Source organism: Theobroma cacao, chromosome 10 (genome assembly GCF_053813885.1).
Source record: "Theobroma cacao isolate CCN51 chromosome 10, ASM5381388v1, whole genome shotgun sequence".
NCBI classification, from domain to species: Eukaryota; Viridiplantae; Streptophyta; class Magnoliopsida; order Malvales; family Malvaceae; genus Theobroma; species Theobroma cacao.
The window spans coordinates 28,479,706-28,493,942 of NC_142648.1; the positions used below are offsets into that span (position 1 = coordinate 28,479,706).

General features: G+C 34.8%; 1 pseudogene; it reads left to right on the top strand.

Moving 5' to 3' along the window:
• Positions 1 to 7,481: 7,481 nt before the first annotated feature.
• Positions 7,482 to 9,762, top strand: LOC148760593 (phenylalanine N-monooxygenase-like; annotated as a pseudogene).
• The last annotated feature ends 4,475 nt before the right edge of the window (positions 9,763 to 14,237 follow it).

The window sequence follows — 14,237 nt, forward strand, 5'->3', positions numbered from 1 at the left end:
TTCCTATCCTAAATAGAAAGAATACCTTCAGATCTTCCATTAGAAGGTGAAAAAAACCATTCCAAATTTTTTAACCTCCAAAGCCACTCAATAATTCTGTTACCAATATCTTCCAACTTGCTTTCCTAGATGAAGAGCATATCAACTTTGTTTTTAAAGACAAACTTGCAAACCATGCTAGTGTTTAAGGAGCAACCTAGGCCTCGAACATTCTAACACAAGATACATTGAAGATCAAATGATTTATGAAAGATTGAATGGTAGAAAATAAAGCAACCATGAACTAAGAGTAAAAAAGAAAGAGAAATCAACGAAAGAAGGAGAAATCTTCATTAAGTAACCAAGAAAATATATACAATCTGTTGAAAAAACTAGTTGTACAAACCACCTAAACTAGTATTCTATATTCTTGGAGCATAGGGATCTGTGATAGATACCCTGACACCTCAGTAGACTCAAGACACAATCAAGAGTAATGGTTGTTTGAAGGAAAAACAAAGGTAAATGGAACTCCCTAACAATTGGGAAATAGTAACTCTCAACAATAACAAAGTAAAGTAAATAACCAACTTAGTAAATAAAGCTTGTGACTAAAATGACAGTAATTATAACTTCAAACGACAAATTCCTTCCTCAGTCAACCTCAACAAGTTACAGCACTATTTCTCAACACATCTTCTTGGTAGGCATCTTGTTGACCCCTAACAAAATCCTGTAATATTCAAACTTCTCCTTGCTAAGACATTTAGTAAAAATATCAGCAATTTGGTCATTGGTTCCACAATAAAGTACTAGGATTCCACCATCTCTTATTGCTTCTCGGATAAAGTGAAACTTTGCCTTTATATGCTTGGTTTTGCCATGATAAACTGGTTTTTTGGCAATAGAGATTGCAGATTGATTATCAATCATTAAAGGGGTACCTATCTTTTGTTTGAATCCTAAGTCTTCCATTACTTTTCTAATCTGGATAGCTTGATTTGTAGCTGTGGTAGCTAAAATGTGCTCAATTTCAATTGAGGATTATGCAACCACCTACTATTTTTTAGAGTTCCAAGAGAAAGTAGTACTTCCAAAAGAAAAACAATAGCCTCCAGTGCTATTGGCATCATCCAAATTTCTAGCCCAGTCACTATCACAGTAACCAACCAGATCTCCACTCTTCTCCTTTTCAAACTTCAGACCATAGCTCCTTGTCCCTTTGATATACCTCAAAACCCTTTTAGTAGTAGAAAAATGATTCTGACATGGCTTCTGCATGAACCTGGATAGAAGACTAGCAGGATATATCAGATCTAGTCTTGAAACAGTTAAGTACAACAAGCTACCAATGATACTTCTACATTTTGAATATGCAGCTTTTGGAATTCTATCCTCCATGCTCAATTTACAATTAAAAGCCAATGAAGTATCAACAGCCTTACACTTATCCATCAAAAACTTTTTTAACAACTCAAATGCACATTTGCTTCGATGAATGCAAATACCTTCTAAGTTTTGAATAAATTGTAGCCCTAAAAAATAATGTGTTTCACCCAAATCAGACATTTCAAACTCTTTCATCAACTTGAGTTTGATGTCTTTCAACCAACTGTCATCTGAACTAGTGATCAATAAATCATCTACATACACTGAAATAATCACCTTAACTAATTTTGCAGAGCTGTTGACATATAAGGTAGGTTCATTAGCACTTCTTTGAAATCCTTCTATAGTGAAAAATGAGTCAATTCTAGAATACCAGGCCCTAGGAGTCTGCTTCAATCCATACAAAGCCTTTATAAGTTTGCATAACTTCCCTTCAGTCTTTGGTTTGATAAAGCCCTCTAGTTGTTGAATGTAAATGTCTTTAGAAAGATATCCATTCAAAAAAGCATATTTAACATCAAGATGCCATACCTTCCAACCTTCTCAAGCAACCAAAGCACTCAACAATCTTATAGTGTCAAGTTTTGCTACTGTGGTAAAAGTTTCCCAATAGCCAATGCCATAAATTTGAAAATTCCCTTTCACCGCAAGTTTGGCCTTCAACTTGTTGACAATTCCATCAACATTTAATTTGGTTTTGTATATGCACTTTGCTCCAATTATATGATGAGAAGTAGGCTTATCAACTAGTAACCACGTATCATTCTTCTTAATCATCTTCATTTCTTGCTTCATAGCTTGCACCCATCTGTTGTCTTTAGCTACCTCAGCATAAGTAGTAGGTTCACATACAGCTACATTACACATAGCATAGATATCCTGTAGAGTCCTAGTGCCCATAACTACAAGACTTTCATCTTCTATATCCTCTTCAAAATCAAGCTCACTTTATGACTCATCATAATGCTAGTTTCAGTTACTTGAATTTACCACAGTGGACTTCTCCCAGTCCCACATAGAATTTTCATCAAACCTTTTATCCCTACTTACAAAAATCTTGTTAGTCTTGACATTTTATAACTTGTAGCCCTTAGTCACATCACTATATCCAATATGTATTGCTACAACACTTTTCTCATCCAACTTAGTTCTTTTGTCTTCTAGAACTTTTGCATGGCAAATACTACCAAAAATCTTCAAATGTGTCATTGATGGCTTTAAACCAAACTAACTCTCACAAGGAGTTTTCCCAACTATAGCCCTTGAAGGTGACAGATTCAATAGATAACTGTCTGTGTTAACAGCCTCAGCCTAGAATGATTTTGGCAAGTTTTTTTTAAAACAGAAAACATCTGGCCATCTCCATGAGAGTCTTATTTTTCCTCTCTAAGACCCCATTCTGTTGAAGGTTGTAGGTAATAGTCAACTGATGAGTAATTTCAAATTGAACTAAATAATCTTCAAACTCAGTAGCTGTGAATTCTCTATCATTATCAGTTTTAAGGGCTTTAATGGTAGTACATGCTTGATTTTCTACTAACTTTCTGAATCTCACAAAATGCTTAAGGGCATCAGACTTAACTTGTACAAAATACAACCAGCAGAACCTAGTTACATCATATATAAACAACAAATAATACCTACTTCGTCCAAGAGATACAATCTTCATAAGCCCTCCCAAATCAGAGTGAATAAGTTGCAACTTGTCAGTAGCTTTCCATCTCCTCTCCTTTGAAAATGGTGTCTTATTTTGCTTGCCAATCTGACATGTCCCATAAATCTGACTTGGCTTTACAATCCTTGGCAGACCTTCAACAAGCTCTTGGAATGCCATATTCTGCAAGGAAATATAATTGACATGTTCAAGCCTTCTGTGCCACAGTTCTGACTCATCAACAGTACTCACAAATGCCTTTTGTTCAATGTTTATCCAGTTGATAGCAGAACACTTGTTTTTCATCTGAACTATTAGTACCTCATCACCATTAGAGTCAAATACAGTGCAATATATGTCTTTGAACAATAGAGCATAATTGCTCTCAGTTAACTGATAACACTGAGCAACTTATGATTTGCTTCAAGAATAAGATATACATTGAAAATAAACTTGTTACCTAACTTATTTTCCACTGGAATTGTGCCACTACCAATGATCTTCAAAAAAGCTCCATTTCCAATCTCCACCCTTGCCCTATAACTTTTGTCAAGTGTGGTAAATTGGCTTTCATCACCAGTGAGGTGATTTGAGCAAGCACTATTGATTAACCACTCAGATTTCTCGATTGAATCAACAACCTCACAAGCCATGAATAAAACTTCATTAGAAATCTTAACTTCCTCAGCTATTGTAGATTTTTCATCAGTGTGTGCCCTTGTTCTTACACACTTTTTCAACATGTCCAAGTCTATTGCAAAACCTGCATTTTACATGGGGCCTATACTAACAAAACTTAGCTGAATGTGTAGTCTTTACAATGTGTGCAAGGTGGAAATTTAGTCGTCTATTTTCTAACTTTATCCTCCATAACTTTCTTCCTTTTATCTTTCTTCTCTATATCCATCTTTCTAGAACTATTACCCCCAAGTTTTAGATTCTTGGTCTTTGCTACTAAGGCATTTTCTGTTAATCTTTTTTGCCTAAAAGCTCTTATTTGCTCTAGGCCTTCTAGGGCATTTACTAATTCTTTTAAGGTCATATGAGTTAAGTCCCTTATGTCATCCAATGAAGAAATTTTTGACTCATACTTCTTAGAGAGACCAACTATCATCTTAATAACAAGCCTTTCCTCAGTCATTGTTTTCCTTAGAAGCCTAAGTTGATTTACTACTCCCATCAATCTTTCAGAAAATTCTCTAATAAACTCATTGTCCTTTATAGTCATCATCTCAAACTGTCTTGTTAAATTTAAAGCCTGAATTTGTCTAGACCTTTCACTACCTTGAAACTTTTCCTTCAAATGATCCCAAACCTCTTCACAATTATCTAAATGCATAATCCTAGAAAAGATTTCATCAAATAGAGCATATTGTAAATAGGACAATGCTTTGTACCTTTTAGCTTTGTCTTCTTCAAACTGTTTTATTTGAGCAAGAGTAAGATTCGCATGCCTCTGGATTGGCTCTACCCCTGTCTCCACCACATCCCAAAGGTTGAAAGCTTTGAGATATGATTGCATCTTGATAGACCAACAAACATAATTTTCTCCTGTGAACATTGGAGGTGCTGAAGTGCTAAGTCCAGCAGTCACCATGAAAGCAAAAATAAAGAAACTATGACAGGAACCAAGAGAATTGAAGAGCAACAAACAAAGTAATCCTTTAAGGATCAATTGACAGCTCTATTAATCATGGTTTCGAGAAATTAATAAAAATAAATTTTCAATCTTCATGAACAATATACCAGAGAAAGTTCACTAGCTTTGTTAGGTTTGATAATATAGTTGATGCTATGAGGGCTTTTTTTTTTTTCAGTTAAGGGAGGGGGATTCGAACCCTTGCTTTCTAGGTAAAAGATCATGCATCAACTAATGAGCCAAATGCTCAAGTGCAAGAGGCTTGCTTGATGATGAATGAAGTTTGGATTATTAGCCAAAAACTAAGTGTCATTTTAGCCCAATATGGTGACAAAGATAACTATTGGAGGAGAAGACAACCAATGATGATGGGAAGAATACCCCAAATGGACGGAACCAATGATCAAACCAAGGAACAAACTTCTAATCAGTGAAAAGGAGGACAAGGTCGATCCTATTCTCAAGTAGTAAGAAGAGCAAAGGAAACCCAATAGTAGTCAATTTCAAAGAATGGAAAAAAAGGACAAGATGTAAGGGGATAGTGAGTGTGGAGTAATGAAATCATTTGAATTGCCTTGAAAAAAAAATGTTATATAAGACTAATTATTTGGTCTGTGTGATTTTCTACAATTGTTTTTTTTCCAAAGAAATGGGGACTTGAATAAATGACCTACTATTGAGACAAGTTTCTAATATGAAAGTGCTATAATAAATTGCCAAATAAGAGTAATTCCTTAGTCGTCTGCCTGATTTTTTGTAACCATTTCCTTTCGAGATAATGGAAACTTTAACAAATGACTTATGATTGAGCTAACTTTCGAGAAAAAGAAATTCCTTTGAATATAACAATAAGTTATCAAAGTTTTCCAATTAATTGTCATATAAGACTAATTATTCGGTCTGGATGATTTTTTGTAACTGTTTCCTTCTGATAAATTGGAGACATAAGTAAAAGACCTACTATTAAGACAAATTCCGAGAAAATGAAATTTTTTTTAGTATTATAATGAGAGGGTTCTTCCATTAATTGCAATACACAACTAATTAACCAATTTGTAACATTTTTTTAACTGTTTTCTTCTATGAAAATGGGGATTGGAATAAATGACCAACTATTGAGACAAATTTTGAGAAAAAGAAGTTCCTTTTAATATAACAATAAGTTATCAAAGTTCTAACCTTGATGGTTAAGACTTAATACTCGCTATATAAGATTTTTTTGTAATAGTTTTTCTATTTATTTTTTATTGGATTTATGTCATACATATATACATGTATGTATATATGTATAGGTGTATGTATGTATGTATATATGTATATTTATGTGTGTGTGTGTTGATGTCAAAGTTCTACCATTAAATGCGATATAAGACAAATTACTTGTTGGTCAATATGATTTTTTATAATCGTTTCCTACCGAGAAAATGAGGACTTAAGCTATTGAGACAAATTTCTAAAAAAAGGAATTCCTTTTGATTGAACAATAAATTATTACAGTTCTAACATTAGTTATCGTTTAAGATTTTTTTTTTTGCTCAAACAATATATGGTTTCATTAAATAAGAGTTACTACCGCTCACACATTCCAACTACCTGGAATGGTACAAAAGAAACACCCACAAAATTTCCCTCATTTAAACAGATTCCATATCGCCTGCAGTTAATAACTGGACAGCAACCTAATATTACATACAAAATCATAACAGAATGCTATCAATATTAGAAACAAAAGAAAATCATACACTTCGTAGTTGTATTAACCCAACAACATAAACCTTCATCTCCTGCCATCTCCCACTAGCCACTGCTTCTCCTACCATATAATAGAAAACATATCCTCCTTGATGGTAACCCATGATACTACTACCATTGAATCAGATTCTACCACCAAGGATTTCCTCCCACACTACACTTCCTTTTTCTTACCTCCCCCTACACAGTACTGACCTTTTTTATGCCTTGGCTCCTGCCGTTGCCTCCTTAGCCATCTCCACGAGCAGCACGTCCTTTATTTCCTTTTGCACATGAAGCTTACTCTTTTGCCTATACTGACCATTTTTCATTTGTTCTGGGCTTATCCTTATATTACTCTCCTTTCATGGGCCTTCATTTTTCTCATCATTATTTTCTCCCTTTATCCCCTATCTCTCTTTCAATCTTTCTTCCTCTAACACTAATTACTTGGCCTATATGATTTTTTGTAACCGCTTCTTTTGGAAAAATTGAGTACTTAAATAAGTAACCTACTGTTAAGGCGAATTATGAGAAAAAGAAATTCTTTTTAGTATTACAATAAATTTGAGAGTTTTTACCATTAATTGCAATACAAAACTAATAAACTGGTGTATGATTTTTCGTGACTGTTTCCTTCCGAGAAAATGAGAACTTGAATGAATGATTTACTATTGAGACAAATTTCAAGAAAAAAGAATTCCTTTTAATAAAACAACAAGTTATCAAAGTCCTAACATTTATTGCAAAGACTAAATCTTGGTATATATTATTTTTTGTAATAGTTTTTTTATGAAGAAAATGAAGCTTAGATAAATAACCTACTATTAAGACAAATTTCAAGAAAAAGAAATTTCTTTCAGTATAACAATAAGTTATTGCTGAGAAAAGAAATAAGTTATTAAAGTTTTACTGTCAATTACTATTAATGACTAATTATAAATCAGTCTGCATGATTTTATTCATTTTATATTATATTTATGTCAATTATATATATATATATATATATATATATATGTGTGTGTGTGTGTGTGTATTTATATAGATATGTGTGTGTAGACATGTCAATTCTTTTCTACTTTTGTAAAAATGTATTATGAATCCAATGTATTGTGTAGAGATGTCATTACACTGATATTTGGTGCATCCAATGTAAGTTTTCTCTGAGTTGAGCTGTATATGTTTACATTGTCTGCTAATTATAATGCAAAAAGGATACTTAAGGAAAATTTTACATCTGTTTTCATCAATGCAGGATCCCATAAAATCCACTTTGTCAGATGCAAAATTTGTAAGAAACAATTCTTCTTATGATGAAAATCTTGGAAAGGTAAATATACATGTTGTAAAGTTTGTCCTACTACTCTCAAATTGAGAGCAACTAATGTCTAAATAACGTATACATGATTAATTACCTAGAAGAGAAATTAATGAAAAGAGACATTTTGGATTATATAAACCTGGTTCCCCTTGCTTTCTTTTCATTCCAAACCTCACATTCTAAGGAGAAGTTGACAAAAATCTTCCAATGTCACCTAGTTAGAGCTATTCTTTCCCTAGATACTATCAGCTTTCTTTAAACCAGAAGGAAGGCTTGCTCTCAGCCACGGAAAATACTTCCTCAGAAAATGTTACCTTTTCATTGTTGTCATGGGGCTTCCTTGATTTTGCTACCTCTAGACTTGTTTCTTTTCATTCAACCTTTCTCTTCATACTTCTCGTTATATTCCTTTCTATTGTCAAGGCAAAGGGCAAAGCCAGCAAGAGAAAGAGAGACCAAGCACCTCTCTCTCTTGGCCCAACTCCCTGGCCAATCATTGGAAACCATCCGAAGATATGGAGAAAGAGACCAGCCTTTCGGTGGATACATGGCCTTATGAAAGGACACCACACGGATATTCTTTGTGTCTGCCTTGCAAACTCTCATGTCATCGCTGTCACTTCGCCTGTCATTGCTCGAGAGTTCTTGAAGAAAAATGATTCAGTTTTTGCATCAAGGCCTGTTACGATGGCAACCGAGTACTCCATCCGAAGGTTCTTAGAAAATGAGATCAATGGAAGAAAATGAGAAAGGTTGTGTCCTGTGAGATTCTCAGCGCATCCAAACTTCACTCTTTACTTAATAGCAGAACCGAAGAAGCTGGCAGCCTTGTTAGGTTCATCTACAACCAATCCACTGCCTCAGCAGTCGTTAATCTGAGACTTGCAATGAGGCAATACAGTGGAAATATCATCAGGAAGATGATATTCAACCGAAGATACTTTGGGGAAGGTAGAAAAGATGGAGGGCCTGGATATGAAGAAGTAGAGCATGTGGAATCACTCTTCACAGTGCTCCAGCACCTTTACTCTTTCATCCTATCAGACTATATACCCTGGTTGAGATCATTTGATTTGGAGGGCAATGAGAAGACTGTCAGGAAGGCTATGAAAACTGTGAATGAGTACCAGGATCCCTTGATTGACGAGAGGGTCCAAGAGTGGAGAGAAGGCAAGAGGACGGAGCCTGAAGACCTTCTTGATTGCTTCATTTTATCTAAGGATTCGATTGGGAAGCCAGCTCTTTCAATCGAAGAGATTAAAGCCCAATGTGCAGTGAGATAACCGTAGATACCTTTTCTGCCATGTGTTTTTAGTCTAGTCATAACAAAAATTAATTTGATTAGTTCTAGTAATAGTAACAATATTTATCATCAAATTTGTGTTTGATATGTCTATGAATATTTTGTTTATGTAGGAGTTAATGCTTGCAACCGTAGACAATCCTTCAAATGCTGTGGATTGGGCAATGGCGGAAATGATCAACCAACTTGAAACTCTCCTGAAATCAGTCGAGGAGATAGATACTTTGGTCTGAAAAGAGAGGCTGGTTCTAGAAGCCGACATTCCCTAACTCAACTATGTCAAAGCTTGTGCAAGAGAAGGCTTTCGTCTTCACCCAATTGCACCCTTTAACCTACCCCATGTCTCAACCGCCGACGCCACTGTTGCTGGCTACTTCATCCCCAAAGGTAGTCACGTCTTGCTCAGTCTTTACGGACCAGGCCGGAACCCCAGGGTTTGGGATGACCCATTGAAGTTCAACCCTGAGCGCCATTTGAAGGTTGGTTCCATGCGCGTTGATCTGACAGAGACAGGCCTGAGGTTTATTTCTTTCAACACAGGGAGACGCGGGTGCATGGGCGTGGCTCTTGGGACTGCAATGACCATGATGCTATTGGCAAGGCTGCTTCAAGGTTTCACTTGGAGGGTTCTACCGAATGAGGCGAACATCGATCTCTCTGGGGCAAAAGATGCGATCTTCATGGCCAAACCTTTGCATGCACTTGGTCGACCTCGCTTGCCTGCTCATCTTTATCCAGCTAATTAATCAGTCATGGAAAAGCTTTAATTATGGATAAATCTGTAATTAATTTGAATATTTCCTCCGATGATATTAATAAATTATTCTGCAAAGTATTTGGGAAATACCCTTTAGTTCTCACTAATGATCTATGAAATTTTTTATTGCATATACATTTTTCAAGTGTTTATTTTCTTTTTCTTTAAGGCTTGAGCTGAATCATACCATTGCCTTGTTCAATATACAAGCTCAATGAATAAATTTCAGAGCCCTATGGATATTTAGGTAGTACGATTACACATCTTACAAATACATGATACACCAATTCTCATAACCCAGCACAGTCACAATGGAAAAGAGCAACGTAGCACTCTCCTTCCCTTAACATATGGGACTGTTCCTACTTGTTACGGCCCAACTCCAACTCTTTTAAACATGTCATTCCAGAACAACAAAATGAAAGCTCACCATATATATCAAGACCCATGACGCCAAACCTACTGCCATTTATCATATCCATACCTTAAAAAGTGTAATTGATCTACTTATTTAACATCATGGATCTATCGATTTTAATTTTAATTTTTTTTTACTAATGATTTTCAGTAAAAAATGATAAATGAGCCAAAGTATGAAATAAGGTGGGAATAATTCATATTCCTTCAAAAAATAAATACATTCTGAAAATTCAAATCAATTGAATATTTGCACTGGGGAAAAAGTTCAATCGCTATCCAAATAACTTTAATTAATTGGTATGGGAAATTCAAGATAGGTGACCTATGAGTAGGATCAAGGACATTTTTAGGCAGATATTCAAATACTGTATATTTTTAGTAAATTTGGAAGCACAAAGTTTCCCCCTTTCTTTTTGACAATGCATCCAGCTGTATTGAAAGGGAGGCAGATCATCTAAATTATTGATGCTTCCTTGGCCTCTAATTTTATTTTTACCTTTTTTGTATCATCATTTACTTCTTCCGTCTCAAATTGAATGTTTGCTTCTTCTTTTTTTGGATAAATGATCTATTTAGTCACTTAATTTCAACATAATTTGTTAAAATAGTGGGATAATGTATATTGACACTATATAGACATGCATATGTACATACATATATATAATCGTTTTGACATCTTTGGATAATTATTTTAGAGAAATTGTTTAATAAGAGTATTATAGGTTGTTAAAAATCACAACTCAAAATCTTGAAAAATTTGGATTGAATTTTTTAATTGATTAGAAGAAAATATTTGGTTGACAAAGAAACTAGCTTTATCTTTTCAAGATGAGAAGGGTGATGTAATTAGGAGATTGATTGAGCTAGAGGAGATCCAGTTGGTTTCCAAGGGAAGGAGGCACTAAGGACCGGGGGAGTGGGTGCTTGTGTTAGGAAGTAGGCTTTTAGGTGGAGGTAGGATGTTATGTTATTGGCCGCAAGCTTTATTGCTTATTTCTTGGCCCTAGCCTATTACTCACAAATTGATTGCGGTTTTTATGCTTACTTATTTAAAGGGTTGAATTAATCTCCTTCACATTAAGTTAAAGTTAACCTCCTTGATGTAAAGTTGGCTGCATACAATGTGAAATGTGAATAAGTACGCAACAAGCATATAACATTATTATTATTATTATTATAAAAAGAAAATGAGATACGATACAACAATAGCAAAGTACTAGCTCAAATGAGCTTTCAAATGACTAGCCAATTACATATTCCATAGAGAATAGCTACTATTGACAAAGATATCTAATTATTCTCGTACTTCAACTTCACGCTTTCTCAGTGAAGCTATCTTTGTTGCAATGTCTTCTAACACTTATTCCAAGGAAGACTTGTTGAGAAAAGCTTTGGCTCTAGATCTATAATCATTGAAGTATTCAAGTTTGAATCAAATACTACAAGTGTCATTGAAATCTTGTAACATTAGTTGCAATTTCTTTGGTGAAGTATTCATTAACGGAACATGGGAAATCATTAAAGCTCTACCCAACACCTCTATCATTAAACGAATGACATCCATGTTCTTCAAAAAGGAGGTACTCTAAAATTCCCCCTCTATACTGAAAATATGCTCCAAGTATTCCACGTACTCTGATGAAATTTGAAAACCATGGAAGTTGACTTTCCTACCACTTTGTTCAATGCATGCTACTTGAGTACTAGAAACACTATTGGCATCTTTGTGTGTTGGCATTGAGGAGGAAGAAGTATGAGAATTAATCAAAGTAACCCTAGCATTATCAGTAATGACTCCAACATCATGACCAACCTTAATATTCGGAGTTGCTCCAACATTATCGATGACAACATCAGGAATAGCTCCTGCATTAACTCCAACATCAAGAACAACCTCAACAACAGGAATAACCTCAATATCAAGAATAACTTCATCTTAAGTAGCTTGTAGTGCAAGAGTAATCTCAGTTTAAAAAAAAATGAAACAACATCAACTGTTTTAATATTGTTCCTACTTGGTTTATATTGGAACTTTGAATGTGAGAAGGGAATAGAGCATCCAAATCAATGGATTCATCATACATTTGGTATTCTAAAAGAAGTAGCAACACCTTCAACTTCAGCTTCAATAACATCAATAGACTTGTCATCTGTTTCATCATTATGTTCAGAGTCACATGATTCTTTCTTAGTCTCAGCTTCAAAATTCTTTTGCTTTTCAACTGAGTTAAGTTCTACTTTCGAAGTTGTTTCTCTCTACAAAAAAAATATAATGAGGAAATGAATTTAAAAGAATTGTAGAAGAAAAAGTAAAGGATGAACTTATTTTTCAATGCACGTGAAGAGCATCATCTTCTTCATTTACATTTCTTGTCTTTTTGAGAGAAATCAAGCGCAAGGATACATCGGTGTTACTTACAGAAGGAGTGTAAAGACAAGCTTTGAGATTAGCTAAAGGCACAATAAAAAATCTCTATTCTTCAAGACATTCCCTCCAATAAACAAACCATCTAAAAGTGTGGATACCAACTCTATCAAAGTTGGGACAGTAAAACTTTTAAGTTTATCTAAACGGAGTTGAAGTCCTACCATCAGAAATGAAGAAACACAAGAAGAAAAACTAATAGATGAAGAAAAGTCAAGCGGAGCTGGTTAGTCAAACCAAAATTGGCGTGCCACTCTATAAGAAGAATATACCTCGACAGAAAGAAAATCTTTATCTGCACCTGAATTGGAACTCTTAATCATAAAAAGCAATTGGGAATTGTGAACCCATATACAAAAGTTAATCCCTTGTGAACTCATTCTTCTAGACTATAGAGGGTGGCGATCATAATAAATTTCAAGATCACTAAATCCATTTATAAGTTGCACATAAGGTCCGAGATTGAATTCTTTTATCGCATCCATCATTTCAAGATCATTACCTCTAGGGAGTCAATCATGCCACACCCAAGCTCTATAGTTATTCCTGGATAAAGGGTTATTCACGGAAAAAAATGCAAAAAGATACTCATTAGGCATAGGAGCGTAAGTGCCAAACCTTTCCCATAGGCATATTGAATAATGGAAGGATCCACAGAAGTCAAAACTTTGTAACGCTCAGTTGACTCGACAGTTTTGAGTTAGTACAAGGCTAGCCTCTTGTATAGAGATCTTGAATATAGTAGAGTAAGAGGAAAACGTATTACCCTAATAATTTTTATTGCTAAAGGAACAACTATTGAAGAGATACCATCATCTGGACACCTTAGGAGTATGTGTCATGTCAACCAAAAGGTTATTAAGGCCACTAGCTCGTGTTCATGGTCTAGATACTCATGAGGGCCAATCTCAATTTCCTTAGCATTGAACTTCTTATAAAATACCCCTATCCAATTGGAAAATTGTGTAACCTTTGCCGTTTTACTCAAACTCTTGAGTAGATTAAAGAAAAAGTCTCGAATATATACCTTTTCTTCAGAAAGCTTGATAGAGTAAAAATCATGCCTCCCAATACAAGGAAGTTCTAAAAGAATACACACATCTTCCAAAGTGAAAGTAAATTATTCCCATGTTGTAATCATAGTATGAGAAAAAGTACTTCACCTTGCAAGAATAACTCGCCATACCTTTATCCTTTTCTCTCTACGAATAGTGAGTTTTGAAGCAACACGTACAATATTAAGTATTCCAGCAGATGAGAGAAGTTTAATATAAGTAAGGTTCTTCAACACCTTGTTTACCCACTCATTTTAGCCATGAACAAATTGAAAATTGGAGCCTAGCTTAGTAGCAAAAAGTGAAAACTCACCATGCTCAAACCTGAACTTTAGAATGGATAGTCTTGGGATACCACTTCTTTTATGAGGAGGTGCTTTTGAGCATTGACAATTCCAATCATATCCAACAGTCTTAGAGGGATGTTCATCAATTTGTCTGGCACCCAAAAATCATCTTCACCTCTTTCTCTAATAATTTCATCTATCCAGTTTTTAGGGACAAGAAGAACTTCACCACTCTTTCCTACTCTAATTTTTTTAAGAGGAATTACTTCAGAATCAT